The sequence below is a fragment of the Sus scrofa genome, chromosome 13, assembly GCF_000003025.6.
Source record: "Sus scrofa isolate TJ Tabasco breed Duroc chromosome 13, Sscrofa11.1, whole genome shotgun sequence".
NCBI classification, from domain to species: Eukaryota; Metazoa; Chordata; class Mammalia; order Artiodactyla; family Suidae; genus Sus; species Sus scrofa.
In genome coordinates this window covers 142,546,788-142,562,825 of record NC_010455.5, presented here as the reverse complement: position 1 = coordinate 142,562,825, position 16,038 = coordinate 142,546,788, and positions in this window count along the sequence as shown.

Genomic DNA, 16,038 nt, shown 5'->3' with positions numbered 1-16,038 from the left:
ATACATATAGAAAGTAAATAACTCCATTTGTCACCAAAATAGAGTCATTAATCAGCCTCTGAGGTCAAACATTTGACAGGTGCCAATGAGTTCTTTCCAATATCACCTTTCAAAAATGAGGACATTAAGGAGTTAACCAGGTGTTATCAAAGGGACCACCACATGGACTGGGACAAAAGATCCCACTTGGCTCCAGTAAAGGCTGCAGGATGAACTCAGAACCAGAGCATACTCTATGATATTATTAGTTGACCTAAACAAATAAAACTCATGAGCTGAAGATACATATTTAACATTTTCACAAAACGTGATACCTGAAATTCATTCAAAAATATAAGAGCACAGAACAGTATGTGTGTACTAGTATATTTCTTAGTCTTATAAATCTAATCAGGATTTCATGTGTCTTTTTAAAGAAAACTAAAACACAATAGCATAAAGTTGGGCTCTACTCTTTTTTTTTCCATATTTAAAGAATGTTATTAGTCTTCTTTCTAGATATAGACACAAATTGGATTTTTGCTGACAAGTCCTGAGAACATCCCTTTCCATGTAATCTTAACCTAATAAACAAAAGAAAGTACATTTTTATTTGCTTTGTTTGAATTTATACATTTACTGACCACATGAATGAAATGAGCTGTCTCTGACAACACAAATGTCTCTCCCTCTTCCCCAGGACTCAAGAAACCCTCACTATTCACTGCTCTTGCCAATAAACTTCCTTCACTTGACTATGCTAACTGGAGCAAATGAAGCCCCAGACAGAGATTTGCATTCTTCTGTTGACTGTGGACTGAATTCTTAATTCAGGCGTCTGGATGACAAACATGTTCAAAGAAACTCCTTCAAATAAATGGAAAAACCATTAAATGTTCATATTCCAGGCAAATGTGTCAAAAACAAACAAACAAAACAAACAAACAAAAACACTGCAAGGTTAAAAAAAAATAGATGCCTTTTCATTCCCTATGTTATTATCTCCTTGAGGATATATCTCTCCCCAGGTCCCTACCCTCCTCGATAGACATACTCAGCCAAGTGGGCACTCAATTTATACATAAGCCACAGAAACAGCACACAACTGGTTTCATATTTCTTTCCCCCGGGCTGCTGCCCTTCCACAGAAAATGGTTCACACTCAACATACCACCTAACAATAAAGGCGAGGTTATCTCCCGATCAGGATTCTCTCTCTAGTCTATGACCCTGGAGGCCTGAATATTTTTCTTCAGATAATGATCTCATTTTCCACCTTAAGGAGCATTCCACTGATCAGAACTTCAGACTTGGGTCTGAATTTTAGGCAACCAAGCATTTACAGCACTTCTAGAGTTACTTTTTTAGTGCCAACCCATATTTCTAAGAAGCAATGCTCTGCTATCTGCCTAACAAGGATGGAGCATGGGGAATAACAAGCAAGCATCAGTGAATGAACTTGGCAACCACAAACAAATTACCAGAGACATGCACCTTCCTGAGAGGTAGAGAATTATGGATGAAGTATTGCATGATGGGATATGTAAGTACAGCATTGGAAGTTCATATGTGGATGGAAACCAATTAAGTAAAGCACTTAGGAAAATTGCTTTCTACTGTCTGGATGAAAATTTATCATGAGACATGGTTTTTAAGTGAAAAAAACTTACATGTAAACCCAGACTAAGTGTTTTGTCCAAGGTGACACAATAAAGGAAGCAATAGAGATTAAAAATAGAATGCTTGAAACCAGCCTCCTGATCTAATTATCAGACACTTTGCAAGTTTATCTGAAGAGGTTCTGATGCAAAGTAGAACCTTAAGAGTGAGAGGTCAGCATAAGAACTGCAGCAGCCCACTGGGCCACAATAGAAATGGAATTGATTGTTTCTGTAAAGAGTGATAACATTTTATCAATAATGACACAGCCAAGAAAAAGACTTTCAGTCCTATATATCATAAAAGCATTTTCTTTGCTAAAATGCCTTTTGCTAATCATAACTGCCACTAATGGTCATATGATACCTGACCCTCTTTAACCCTGGCATTCTGGCTTAGGAAATTTCATTATGTCTTTGTTTTTAAAAAATCTATTTTGGTATGATTTCTTTCACTCATTCCAAGTCTTAAAGAGCACAAGCTATCTATAAAGTGCTGTGAAGGGGGAATAAAAATGAGGAGGCTTATTTCTGCCTTTCAAGGAACCCAAGTTCTGTTGCTTAAGGATGCCTAATAATCCTTCTGGATACAGGTGGTGAGTGGTCTAAAATCAATAAGGATAGATCCCTAGTAGGAACATAATTGTGGGAGGGAGAGTAAGAGTCAGAAATCAGGTCATGAGAGCTGCAAACTGTGCAGGTGGATACAAGGGAATGGCATGGGAGAGAAGAGAATTCTGGGCAAAGGAAATTACTTTAGCAAAAGCTTCTCTGTTCCAATTGCTTTATTTTCTTTGTCAGACATCCATTTCACTCTTTAGACATTTATTTTTCACATCAATCCAGGCTTTATTCCTTGGCTGTTTTAATTGTCTTAATCTCGATGATTCCCAGTTTCCTCTATGATGGTGATACTAAGGATACCTTCTTAATACTGGGGAGAATTAAAGGAGAAGTTCCATTGAAAGATTTTAATGAAAACTTTGCCAGTTGAGTTCTGTATATAATTATTATCATTATTTACTCAATGGATGCAGAATACAATCTAGATGAGGTCATCAAAAGTCCTATTCACAGAGGAGAACCCAAGTCATGACCAATCAAAGATATTAACCTCAGTGGTCTTTTACTTCTTTCAAAGCCCTTAAATATTAGGTGGATTGTTTCACTGTTCTCTGAAAAGGAAGCATTCAATTAACCAGCAACTTAAAAGAAGAGATTAGCTACAACTAGCAAGAGCTACAGAGTGCAAGACCCTGAGGACATGGGAAGCCAACAGGCATATTTTGATATGGAGAAAAACCTAAAGTGTGACAGTGAGAATGCCTGGAGCAGTAGGATATCAGAGGAGCCATGGTGCTCAGGACAAATTTTGCCTACATCATAGTTCTGCTTGCTGTCAGTACCCATAAGGCCATGATAAGTGGATGATCTATTAGATTAGAATGAATGCATTTTTTTTTTGCCATGCATATGATATGTGGAAGTTCCCAGGCCATGGATCAAACCTGTGCTACAACAGCAACCCAAGCCACTGCAGTGACAATGTTGGATACTTAACCTTCAGAGTCACAAAGGAACTCTAGAAGGAGTGCTTCTAAAGGCCAACCTATCAGCAACATGGACAGAATAGTTGGGGCCACAGGTGGGGTGAAAAAAATGGTGGTGAGACTTGTACCATTTGTTTACAGAAACATTTTTTCTAGTTATGTAAAGAACCTTTAATCATTTTATAAATAAGGTGATTATAGGAGGTACAAATTAAAAACAACCACCCACTTGAATGCTATTTTTTATGTGTGTGTGTTGAGGAGAGGGTGCATAGGATGTACATAAAACTTAGTAAGTATAATCTCTACTTATCTTTTGAGGGTACATAACATATAGTTAAGAATAAGTAAGACTGAATAAATAGCCCATTGAAAAGTGACACAGATGCCCATGCTCTCTTGGGAAGTAAGAGCAAGTAAAAAGAAAAATTGATTTCTTACTATATCGATACTTTATAAAGAGGACCCTAGGGAAAATAAGGGATAAGAGTCCCCCCCCCAACAAACCCAAACTTCTGTTTATTTTATCCTAGTTAGACAGGTTCATTTTAAATACAAAAAGATGATGCTACGTCTGCATGGTCTTATTATATCCAAATTATTCCAGAAATTTCAGAGCTTTGTGAGGGGAAGGGAAAATTTTGTATTTTCCTTTGGTCAGTAGCACGGAATAAGTGTCCACATCCTCCAGAGAGAGGCAGTGATGAACACTTCCCACGTATATGCTGTGCTTCATATTTAACACACACAAACAAGAATAAATCCACCGTAATACGTTAATTAGACCAATAACCTAATATAAGAAATGACTATTCTTCAAATTTTTAAATAATCAAGAGTCAATACAAGCCTGGCTCATGGCTTAGAATGTCAAAAATACTTGGAGTTTCACTACAAGAAAGCAATTAATAGTGTGTGTTCTAATGTTAAGTAGGGCTGGGCTGGGATCTATGTTCTGACCCTTACAAGCTAAGTGATCTTGACAAGTTACTTAATCTAAGATTGTTTCTTCATCTGTAAAGATGAAGATGTTATTTGTAAAAATAATAGTACAGAACCCAGAGAGTTGATGAAAGGAAATAATTCATTAAAATATACTTTACATATAATAAAGCTCTGATAAATGCTATTTATCATCATCACCATCATTTATATTAAGTAGTATTTTTTTTTTGATCTTTTGTCTTTTTAGGGTCACACTCGTGGCATGTGGAGGTTTCCAGGCTAGGGGTCTAATGGAGTTACAGCTGCCAGCCTACGCCAGAGCCAGAGCAATGCCAGATCTGAGGCGTGTCTGTGACCTACACCACAGCTTAAGGCAACCCTGGATCCTTAACCCACTGAGTGAGGCCAGGGATCGAACACGCAACTTAATGGTTCCCAGTCGGATTCATTTCTGCTGTGCCACAATGGGAACTCCAAGTAATATTTTCAAATCATAAAGCAAGAATGTGGCAGAACTGATACTTAAGCCAAAATCTTCTGCCTCCATGCCCACAGCTCTTAACACTTTCAACATTAGGGCTAGTAAGTTCTAAAAAAATGGTGTATATGTGAAGGGACACTTTCTTTCCTTTACTAGTTTGTTAAAGTATTAAGTTAATGGCAATGGACATCTAGAACACTACGAAATCTTAGAAAATCTATGATGTTTGTAGCCTTTACGGGCTTTGAGAATAGATTCCTGTGGTAGTGCAAAGAATGCTCTTTTTCTCCCTGTGCAGTGATAAATAAGGTAAATGCGGTCACATGTGGTGAAGCTTCATGGACCACATCAAGTTCATTTCATTTGTGAAATCAACTAAAAAAATGTCTGTATGTTTGCCAGCCCTTTTGCCAATGGCAGCATGAGCATCTGCCACCACAAGGTCAACGGTGGTGCCCTGAGCAGAATCTGTGCCTGTAAAGTGAGACATAAGGGGCAGGCTGGCTTGGAGCACAGCCACCCTGCACTGACACTGGAATAGCTTCCTGTGTGCTGAGCAGGTGATGCCAATACTGTACATGTGGCAAAAAAATGGGTACTATTAAATCTATTGTGTTGAATGAATGACCATTGGGCAAGTATCATATTTGTGGCCTGAGACCTTCTAAATGCAATCAGGTTAAAAAATCTAAGACTCAGTACCTTCATCCTTTTTCCTTTATATATGAGGCCTCTTATCATCTGCTTAATCCAAACTCCACCACTAAATTCTAGGACCAATTGTCACCTGAGGCAGAGATAGAGAATGTTCTTGAGATCCATATTCTAGAATTCAGGAGAGGTCCTCTTATCAGAATACATTCAACAACTATTAATGTATTTATTGCTAGGTTTAATGTGTTTCAGATTCAGGTCTATGGAAACAAAACTAATAGGCAAAAACGCCTGTCCTCTTTAAGATCATAAACTTAATTTTATAATTCTACTGGGTAGGAAAAGACAATAAGTTAAGTCAATTTAGAGTATATTAGAAAGGGAGTGACATGATGGAGAAAGATAAATTGGGAATATGTTTCTCTTTAAAGAGTGAGTTCACCACTTTGAATAAGGGTGATTAGCAGAGGGCTTTCTGAAAAAGATTTGAAAGAGCTAAGGAGCCAACCAAGCAAATGTCTTGGGGAAGAGTACTCCAGGCAGTGCAAATGAAATCCACAAATGCTAAGGGGAAGCATGACTGATGAGTTTAAGATGAGCTAAGGCATATATCTGGAGAAAAAAACATAATTTTATTGGAATTTTTTTTTTTTGTTTTGTCTTTTTGCGTTTTCTTGAGCCACTCCTGCGGCACATGGAGGTTTCCAGGCTAGAGGTTGAATCGGAGCTGTAGACACCAGCCTACACCAGAGCCACAGCAATATGGGATCCGAGCCTTGTCTGCAACCTACACCACAGCTCACAGCAACGCTGGATCTTTAACCTACTGAGCAAGGCCAGGGATTGAACCTTCAACCTCATGGTTCCTAATCAGATTCATTAACCACTGCGCCATGATGGGAACTCCGAAAAACATAATTTTAAAAGATACATGCCTGATGGGAGGGGGAGGGAGTGCGAGGGATCGGGAGCTTGGGCTTATCAGACACAACTTAGAATAGATTTACAAGGAGATCCTGCTGAATAGCATTGAGAACTATGTCTAGATACTCATGTTGCAACAGAAGAAAGGGTGGGGGAAAAACTGTAATTGTAATGTATACATGTAAGGATAACCTGACCCCCTTCCTGTACAGTGGGAAAAAAAAAATATATATATATATTAAAAAAAAAAGATACATGCACCCCAGTGTATATCACAGCACTATTTACAACAGCCAAGACATGGAAGCAGCCTAAATATCCATCAACAGAGGACTGGATAAAGAAAATTTGGTACATATGTACAATGGAATATAATTCAACGATAAAAAGAATGAAATACTACCATTTGCAGCAACATGGATGGACCTAGAAATTATCATACTATGTGAAGTAAGTCAGAAAGAAAAAGACAAATACCATATGATATCACTTACATGTGGAATTCTTTTTAAAAAATGATATAAGTAAATTTATTTACAAAACAGAAACAGACTCACAGTCTTTGAAAACAAATGCATGGCTATCAAAGAGGAAGGGTGGGAGGGGGAGGGATAGAATGGGGGTTTGGGAATGGCAAATGCACACTTTTGTATTTACAGTGGATAATCAACAGGGACTTGCTGTATAGTACAGGCAAATCTACTAAATGTTCTGTGATAAATGGAAATGGATGTATATATGTGTGTGTGTGTGTGTGCGTGTGTGTGTGTGTGTGTGTGTGTGTGTGTATGGCTGAATTACTTTGCTGTACAGCAGAAATTATCACAACATTGTAAATCAACTATGCTTCAATAAAATTAATAAAATAAAATATAAAGAAGAGCAGGAAGGGAGGCTGGCTGGAACACAGTCAGGAAAGGAAAGCAGTAGATGAGGTCAGACAGTTGATAGAACAGACCACACAGAGCCTCACGGGTCATCATAAATACTCTTGCCTTGAGATATTAAGACATGGGGGATCTAGAGTAGAATTCTAATATGAATTTATTTATTATTTAACAAGGTCACTCTGTCCCACTGCCTGTTTTATACAACCTGTGAGCTAAGAATATTTTATTCCTAAGCAGTTGACAAAAAAAAAAATCAAATGAAAAATAATATTCCATGGTGTGTAGAAATAATGTAAAACTCAAATTTCAGTATTTTGGTTAAAGTGTTTTGGAAGGCAACCATGCTCATTTGTTTGTCTATTGACTATTACTGTTTTCATGCTACCATGATAGAGTGGAATAGTTGTAACAAAGATCATATGGCCCCCAAAGTCTAAACTGTTTACTCACTTCAACTGTTTACAGAGAAGTTTGCTAACCTCTGGACTAGACTATATGGGGCAAATGTGGAAGCAGAGACCAGCTAGCAGGTACTGCAACAATCAGAGTAAGAGATGACGGTGGCTGAGGCCAGATGGTCAGTGGTAGTGGTGGTGAGCAACTGTCAGGTCCAGGATATATTTGGAAGTTCCTTTGCTAATAGATGGCAAACAGGGTGCAGGAGAAATATAGGGGTCAGAAAAATTCCAAGTTGCAGTACCCCAGTCCTGACACCATGTCTCTGAACTTCAGCACCACTCATTCCGGTGTTCCACAAATGTTTTATTTTTTTCAATGCATTTTTCAGTTTGTCCCTGAGTTCTCAGTTTCATGAACTGTCTTCCACATCCTCTGTAATAGGAGAGGGCTCTTGCCTCTGCTTGCAATCCCCTTCTAAGATGAAGATATATCGTGATCTCTTCATTTTTCTGTCTTTATATACAGACAAGAAAGTGAGGAGGAGAAAAATTAAAGCCAAATATTTAAAGGGAGTCCTCCAACTGCCCCTTTTCTTCCTGGTCCATACTTACAAAGAAGCAGTGGTTCCTTAGCAACTCTCTGGCAATGAGCAACTTTTATTTTGACTCAGTAAGAGAAATCCCAGAAACAGATGCCTAAAATGGTAAGCTAGTTTTCCAAAGGAAAACATCAAAAATGATATTCATAAACTGATTTTTTTAAGGAATAGTTTTAGTCAAGTATTAAATAATTGATATTTTATCCACTTTTGCCAAAGAGCAGAAATGAGATTTTACTGAAATTGCTATGGGAGCTTACCAGAACTACTTTTTTTGTGCTAAATGTATATGATTTCACTTATAATATTTCATTTGTGATTTAAAAAGAAGCTGAGATGTACAGTTGTCATTAGGACTTTGATTTTTTGGTTGTTACTACTACTTTGCTAGACATCTGTTTCTTCATTAAAAATGACATAAGTAGATTAAACCATTTCTAAGGTCAGTTTAATTTCTAGCATTTTGTGCTTGTGTGTACCATTGGGGGTATGTAATATTCAAGAAGTTTATGGAAGAAGATGTGAAATGCTAAATCCTTTAAGGCAAAATTCAATTTCTTGCATTTTAGGCTGTGTATATTTCTTCCAACCCTGTTTCCTGTTTCTTTCCCTACGAGGTAGACTTTTTTACATAGAAACAATCTCTATGCCACATCTTTTGTTCTCTAGAATCAGAGGTCAGTTTCTTCAGCTTATAAGGTCACAACTATCCCAACTGGCAAAGGCTGTAGTGAATGCCAATTACTACACTTACAGTTAGAAGCCAATTATTTTTTCCTTAAAATAATGTGTGTCCTGTAGTCAAACTGAAGAGTGCAAGTAGGTAATGGAAGCAGCCAGTTAAAGACTGAGCAGAAGGTGAAAGACAAGGTCAGTGGGGTGAAGGAAAGGTCAGGATGTAATATTCACTAAGAGAAATGGTCATAGAACTACAGAATGTTAGAGCTAGACACAGTCTTTGAGATCATGGTGTCAGTATTGTATCCTTGGCCCTGACCCAGGCTTTGGAAACAGGGTGCACCCCCAAGCTGAAGGCTGAGGAATTCAGATGGCTCATATAATATCATTTCAATTTTACATGTATTCTGCAAGCAAGTATGTGATGGAAAAGCAAAATAATAAGGCATGCTGGGAAAGCCAGACAAATCTAGAGACGAAGACTAGCTTTACCATTTCTTAGACTCAGGATCCTACAGCAATTCAACTATCTTCTCAAGATCCCAAATTTTCCATAGAAAAATGGGGATGATCATACCTAATGAGGGAATTGTGAGGTTTATTGATGATGGAGGTAATAACCATCTGGTACTGAGGAGGCACTTAACAAACAGTATTCTTTACAATTTCTGCATGTAGTTATATTGAAATCATTCCTCTAATATGTCCTCATTTCTAATGTTTTCTACAACTCTATTTCCAACCACCTCAAGCTTCCTTGCATACTTAATACACCTTCCTCAACCTGAAAGGGATTCAAAATCCTTGGCTATTCTCTGTCTTCCAAGAGGGCAGGTTGGGAATTTAAAAGTTCACCGGCATCCTTCTGCAACTGTCACCATGTCTAAGAACTGCCACCATATCTAAGAACTTACTTTGGTTAAAGTGGAGCTTCCTGGCAGCTGGAGCTTATACCCCATTGTAGAAGGAGGTACACATTTCCAGGAACCTGACTGCTGCATGTGGGCACTTGCACACACTCTGCAGATGCACCATATGATGCATCTGAGGGGGGAAGGAACTCTCTTGACCTCCAGTCCTGGGTTTCTTGGTAAGAATTCCTAGGAGGAGCTAAGTCTATACTCAGTAAGGTATACAGTGCTAACAGTCCACATTCTACACCTCAGTAGGAAGAAACTGGGGTATTTTTCTCTTGGTTGGTAATATGGGAGTAAGGCTTTCTCTCCCCTCTTTCCTCTCTGAGGAAAGTGTGGGAAGAGGAAGACAGTGAACGAGAGAACACCTAGTGGTTTTGACTTAATTTTCCTTGGTACAAGCACCACATTCCAAGGATATTAAATCTTATGAAGAGCATTCAGGGTTGAGAATCCAATAGATAAATTTGTTTCCAAGAGTCAGCCTAAGAGTGTGAAAGGAGGTCACTCCAACAAGAGTAGAACAACTTAAGATCTCCCCTGGAGAAACAAGAGAAGGCCCAGTTCACTGTCCTTAGGTATTGCCTTACACATCAGTGATTAATATAAGGGGAAAGGTCATTTAATTTTTTTCAGCATCTATGCAAATGCCATGAAAATCCACGCAGCACATTTGCATTTGTCATAGGCTCCGGCATTAACAGCATATTTAAAAGTCATGATGTCACTGTCATTAATCAGACCCTGTACTTCCAGGCTTCAGTGTTATCTATTAATCACCAGTGTCTTCAGACACGTGTATTTGCAAAGGCTAGGTTTAGATCCATAAAGGATGATTTACTTTTTATAAGCAGCATGACTGAAGATGTATGGCCATCTTGTTTCATTTTGGAATCGCTCACTACTCTGTCCTTAGGAAAGGCCTGGCATTTCCAAGCTGATATTTAAACAGCTATCCTGAAACAAAATGCAATTTTCAAGGTTCTGAAAAAGTCACTCATGAGTATTTTGCTTCTCCTTCAAGAGAGTGTAACTGGGATGTGTGGAGCGTTTGGTCTTGTTCTTTCCAAGCCACTGATTCAGGAACAGAGGACACTTCACAGGGAGGGAAAGAAGCCAATCGACAAAGAAAAGTGATCTGGAGATCTGGAATAAGGATGCTGGATCAAGCCCAGCAGATTTCTTTCCACTGGGTCTGATTTCTGAAAAAAGAAAATGCGGGGGACTTCTTCTGCTCATGAATTGTGATGCAATCCTAAAATTGGCCATATTATGGAAGAGTGACAAAGGAGAATTAAGTCAATGGTTGGAAAGGGAAACAAAGAGATAAAATGGAATGGTGAAAATATACAAGTATAAAGAAATAGGATCCAAAAGTGAGGTGATAGGAGTTTGGGGGTAGTAGATGCAAACTAATACATTTAGAATGGATAAGCAATGAAATCCTACTATATAGCACAGGGAAATTTATCCAGTCTTCTGGGATAAACCATAATGGAAAGGGACATTTTTAAAAATAATGGGCATATATGCACATAACTAAGTTACTTTGCCATACAACAGAAATTAGCATGACATTTTAAACCAACTATACTTTAATAAAAAACAAAAAAACAACAAAAAAAGTGAGGTGATGGAGAAAACTAACAAGAAAATAATTGAAAAACTGACAAAGTAGATTGCAAAAAGGAAAAAGAAATGGATAATAAATGAGGCAACAGTGGAAGGTCTGAAGGAAAACTATACAGGAACCACAGGCAGTAACCATTCCATCAGTGTGGAGTATAGTACTTGGCTTCTTTTCCTCATAAGAGCCCTTCCTTTAGATTGATCTGATCTGTTCTGATGTTGGTCTGGATTTAACACTGGATTGTAAGCTTTGAACAGACTTTAACATGTCTTAGCATAAATAAATAATATCACTTTCTATTTAGTCAGTCTGCTAAGACTCTAGGAATGCTTCATGTGGATTACCGACATGATGCATGTCCCCCGTTATTTCTCCATAATTAGAAAGTCTCGGCATTTTAATTACTTCTATTGCACATATAAAATCTTGTAGAAAAATGACAGACTCACCCACACAACAATCCTCAGGCTTGGAACTGAAATCCCTAGAATAGTCATAAAGGCTCGACAGGGATTTAAGCATTATGCTTAATTCAAAAGAAGGAAATAAAGTTTTAATCAACTACAGCAATTGTTTCATATGCATCTATTATTTTAAGATTCCATCTTCTTTTCATACTGCAGCCCCACTCTCTAAAGTCTGACCATGTCATTTTTCACATACACCAAGTCACTGGGTCATTATAAATACACCCCAGGAATGCCATGCATGGCTTCTCAGTGGATGCTAAATCAGAAGCCACCTCTGGTGGATGATCAGAGTACTGTTTCTCAGGTTCTCATCATTTGCCTGCATTAAAAAAAAAGGAATAATGTAAAACAATGTTCTTTAAAACAAAACAAAACAAAACAAAACAAAACAAAAAAACTCTATATGTTGACTTTTGACTTACAAAAATATTTTGTCATACTTTGCCTCCATTTGTATAGATTGGTTTGCTTTAAGCCTCTGCTCAAGAAAGATTTTGGTTGAGGAGAAAGGAAAGAAGAAGCATAGAGGAATTAATCGAGTTCTAACCACACTATCCACTGGACATTGTTGTGATGAATGCAACATAACCTGTTTCAAATAACATATACTCTTGGGAAGGGGTGGTAAACAGACCCCAAAACAAGAAATAGCAGTAAGTTATTAATGTTCTACATTAGAAGTCTCTCTAAGTTACTAGAGAGGCACATGAGAAGGCATTACTTTTGTTACTGAAATGAAGTGGAACTAAAGGGGGGATGTGAGGGGACAAGGGAAAGAATGGGAAAACAGCAGAGAGAACTTGTATTTGAGACTATAGCTCTAGAGGAAAACAAAAATGCTTTGGAGGCTTTTGGTTTCCATATGGTAATGGGAATGCTATTAAAAGGACCAATCAATGCCTTTCAAAAATACTCTGCCTTGTATGAACATAGATAATTATTAGATACTTTGTATCAGCCAATATCAGAAAGCTGGATATTAAGAAGCATTAGAAAATGCAAGTTTCTCATGAGATTTTAAAAATCTAGAATAAATTCTATGGACAAATATCAAGATCCATCTTAAAAGTACTTTGAATGAAAGCAGATAGAAGATAAGGCTGAGACATCCTCTAATATCATAGCAAAGATGACACTAACAGTAAAGCATGCTTGTAATACAAACGAATGAGGAACACAAATTTTATACCATGTTAGAAATTCTGGATTCTAATTAGAAATTATCATTATTCTGATTTTTCTAGAAAACAAAGTTTTGTGCATCTCTACTCATTTCAATGGCTGTAAGCATACACATTTTAAAAAGTTCTACATTTTTTTTTTGCATGTGTAGAACCTGATGTCACCTCTTATTATGACTAAAGTACCAAAAGTATGAGTAAGTATGAATTTTTCTTCATTTCTCCCACTTTTCTCTCACACTGTCATAAAATTCTGTAAGACTATGTTTTTATACCAAATGTGGACTCTGAGGTTCAAACTCAAACTTTCTGCTTCACCATCTAAGTGGATGATAGAATAGCTATGGCAAAGGGAATGCTAATGATGAGAATGGTAAAATCTCTGGGAACAAGAAAGAATTAGACCCAATTTTTATCAGTATTTCTTCTGCAAACACACATTCCCTCCTCAAAGAAAAACTCTGATAATGAGACTGTGACAATGGAATGACTACTCAAGAGGGGAGACCCCATTCTGTAGGCCAGTCTGTTTTACCCCCAGATACTGCAAAAGATCCTGTAATAACACCCTCCTTGAGCAAATTGTTCCTTTCCCTCTTTGATCTTTCTCCTTTTGTGAGGAAGTCCTTTGTTGTTGCTCACTGTCTTAGTCATCTCAGACTGCTATAAAAAGACAAAGAATAGGTGGCTTAAACAACAAACATTTATTTCTCATAGTTCTAGAGACTAGGAAGTCCCAGACTGTGGAGACCTGATGTCTAGTGAGATTCCATTTCCTAATTTGCCAATGGCCACCTTCTTGCTGTTTTCTTACCCAGCCAAAGAGAAATCCTCTCTCTGGTGTCTCTTCTTCTAAGGGTGCTGATCCTCATGACCTCCCAAAGGTTTCACCTCCAAATACTATCATGCTGGGGATTAGGGCTTCAGTATTTGATTTGAGTGGGGATCCACACATTCAGTCTATAGCACTCATCATTTTCCCACCAGGACTCATATTCCAAGAGGTCAAGGGAATAGGCACAAGGAGAGGGAGCAGAAACTGGTCCATTCTCCACAAGAACTAGGAGACAATCAGTCTTTAAAATGGTTCTAGGAGTTTCGAATTTGTTCAGATCACCTCCTTTCCTTGACTTCCTACCTTTTCTCTTAATCCATTTCCTATCCTTTCTGCAGCTCTCCAAACAATTAGATGTCTTTGGTCTCCTTACTTCCAAAGCAGCACTTTTGTTATTGTGTTCATACCACTAAACCAGAAGCCGTTAAAACAGAGGAAATGCTTAATCCACTTAATTTATAATTTTGAAGGGATGAGGGAAACCTAAAATTATTTAATAAAGAAGCTGGAAAAAAGGCTATCAATGCTGGCTTATTTAAATACTAAACCATTAAATATTTTAATTAGATACACATGTAGGCATTACCTACTTTAAAGGTAGCAAAGCATTAAGATAATAGGTTGGACTCTTGACTTATTTCATAGGAAACTGCAAACAAAAGAAACAGCAAAAGCTATTTTCAATGCCTTTCATAACAACACACAAGATCACATTTGTCAGTGGAATTAGGTGCAATAACCAGACCTCAAAGAGAAGACAACAGCATTAAACCTTTATGACTGACCAGGAAAATACTCTACCATCTTCTTTAAAAGAGAGAGAGAGAAAAAAAAGAGAGATAGTATTAGGAAGCGAAGAGATGAAAACAGTTTTATAATAGCATATAGGAGTGACTTGAGGAACAGTTCAATGTTGTATTTCAGCTGTAGATAGAGATGGGGTAAAAGTAAAATAAAATGCACCTTCCGTTTATGACTGCTGACAGAGAACTAGACCAGCAATGTAAAAGAAAAGAAAAAAAGCAACTAATAAATAGTATAACTGGAAAAGTCTTACTGTAGAGCCAATCTCAAATCATTAGAAAAAAGATATCAGATAAAAACATACTGTTTTTTAGTGTTCCACTCCAAGTAACTCACGAAAAGTTTAGCCTTCCAGGGTTGGCTAGGAAAAATAGAGCAATTGCTCTCACTACACAAAAGCTTCATTTCATATACTCAATACATTTTAAAGATGTGTATAAAGCAAATATTTTCACATGAATTCCACTTCTCCACTGATTTCTTTGAAAATGTAGCATATGAATACACCATGAAAAATATCTGAGGCTCCCATTCAGTGAAAAAATAAACATACATTGAACGGTTATCTTGACATTCAACCTTTGTTGATACATCTGTCTATCCAGCCTTGAGCTCTTCTCATTATCCTTTGCCAGAAGCTAATCAGTCCTCCAACTAATCCACATCACTGGATTGAGCCTCCTGCTTCCAGTTATGATAAAGTATCTTGTAACAGAAAAACTTTCCCACTGTGAACAACCATAAAACCTGGATAAATACAAAAAAGTAAGTGAATGGATCAGAGAGCAACCAAAGCAGTCATAACTGAATGATCCAAGATCTTGAAAACACATTCAGGTAAATTCAATTTTCTTCACTGCTTTTCACCTCAAGGTACTGGCCAACTCGTATACTGTGCAGAATTGAGAGTGAAAGCACAAAGTAGGAGCTCAAAACTTTGACAGGCTCATGATACTAGGGAGATGGAAGATGACATTCAAAATTAGCAAGGTACTCAGGGCACTAGCAGGCTACAATAGAAGAAAAAAGGGAACAGCAGGGAAGAGAACATTTCTTTATATACCACTTCTTCCTTTGAGTCATTTGAAGATTCCAAAATTATACTAAGCAAGTGACCTAGAAGCCATCTTTCAGTCAATCAATCGATGGCAACTAAGAGACTACAGAGCTGAGCAGAGCTTTCAATAGGCTCAAGATAATGGAAAGACAAAAACTGGAGTTCAGGGCCAGCCAAAGACAAATCAATAGTAAATATTCCAGATGCATTGTTGGGGGTTATGAAAGTGTACAGCCTAGAAATGAGGGCAAACCTCCCCCAAAGTTAAGCTCTCACCAAGACTGAAAATTAGCCTCAAATCATCTCAGTGCTTTATTGGATCAAGATCATCTACACATTCTCAACAAGGGTAATACTATCCCCCAGTGAGTGAAGACTGTTCCTTTTGGTG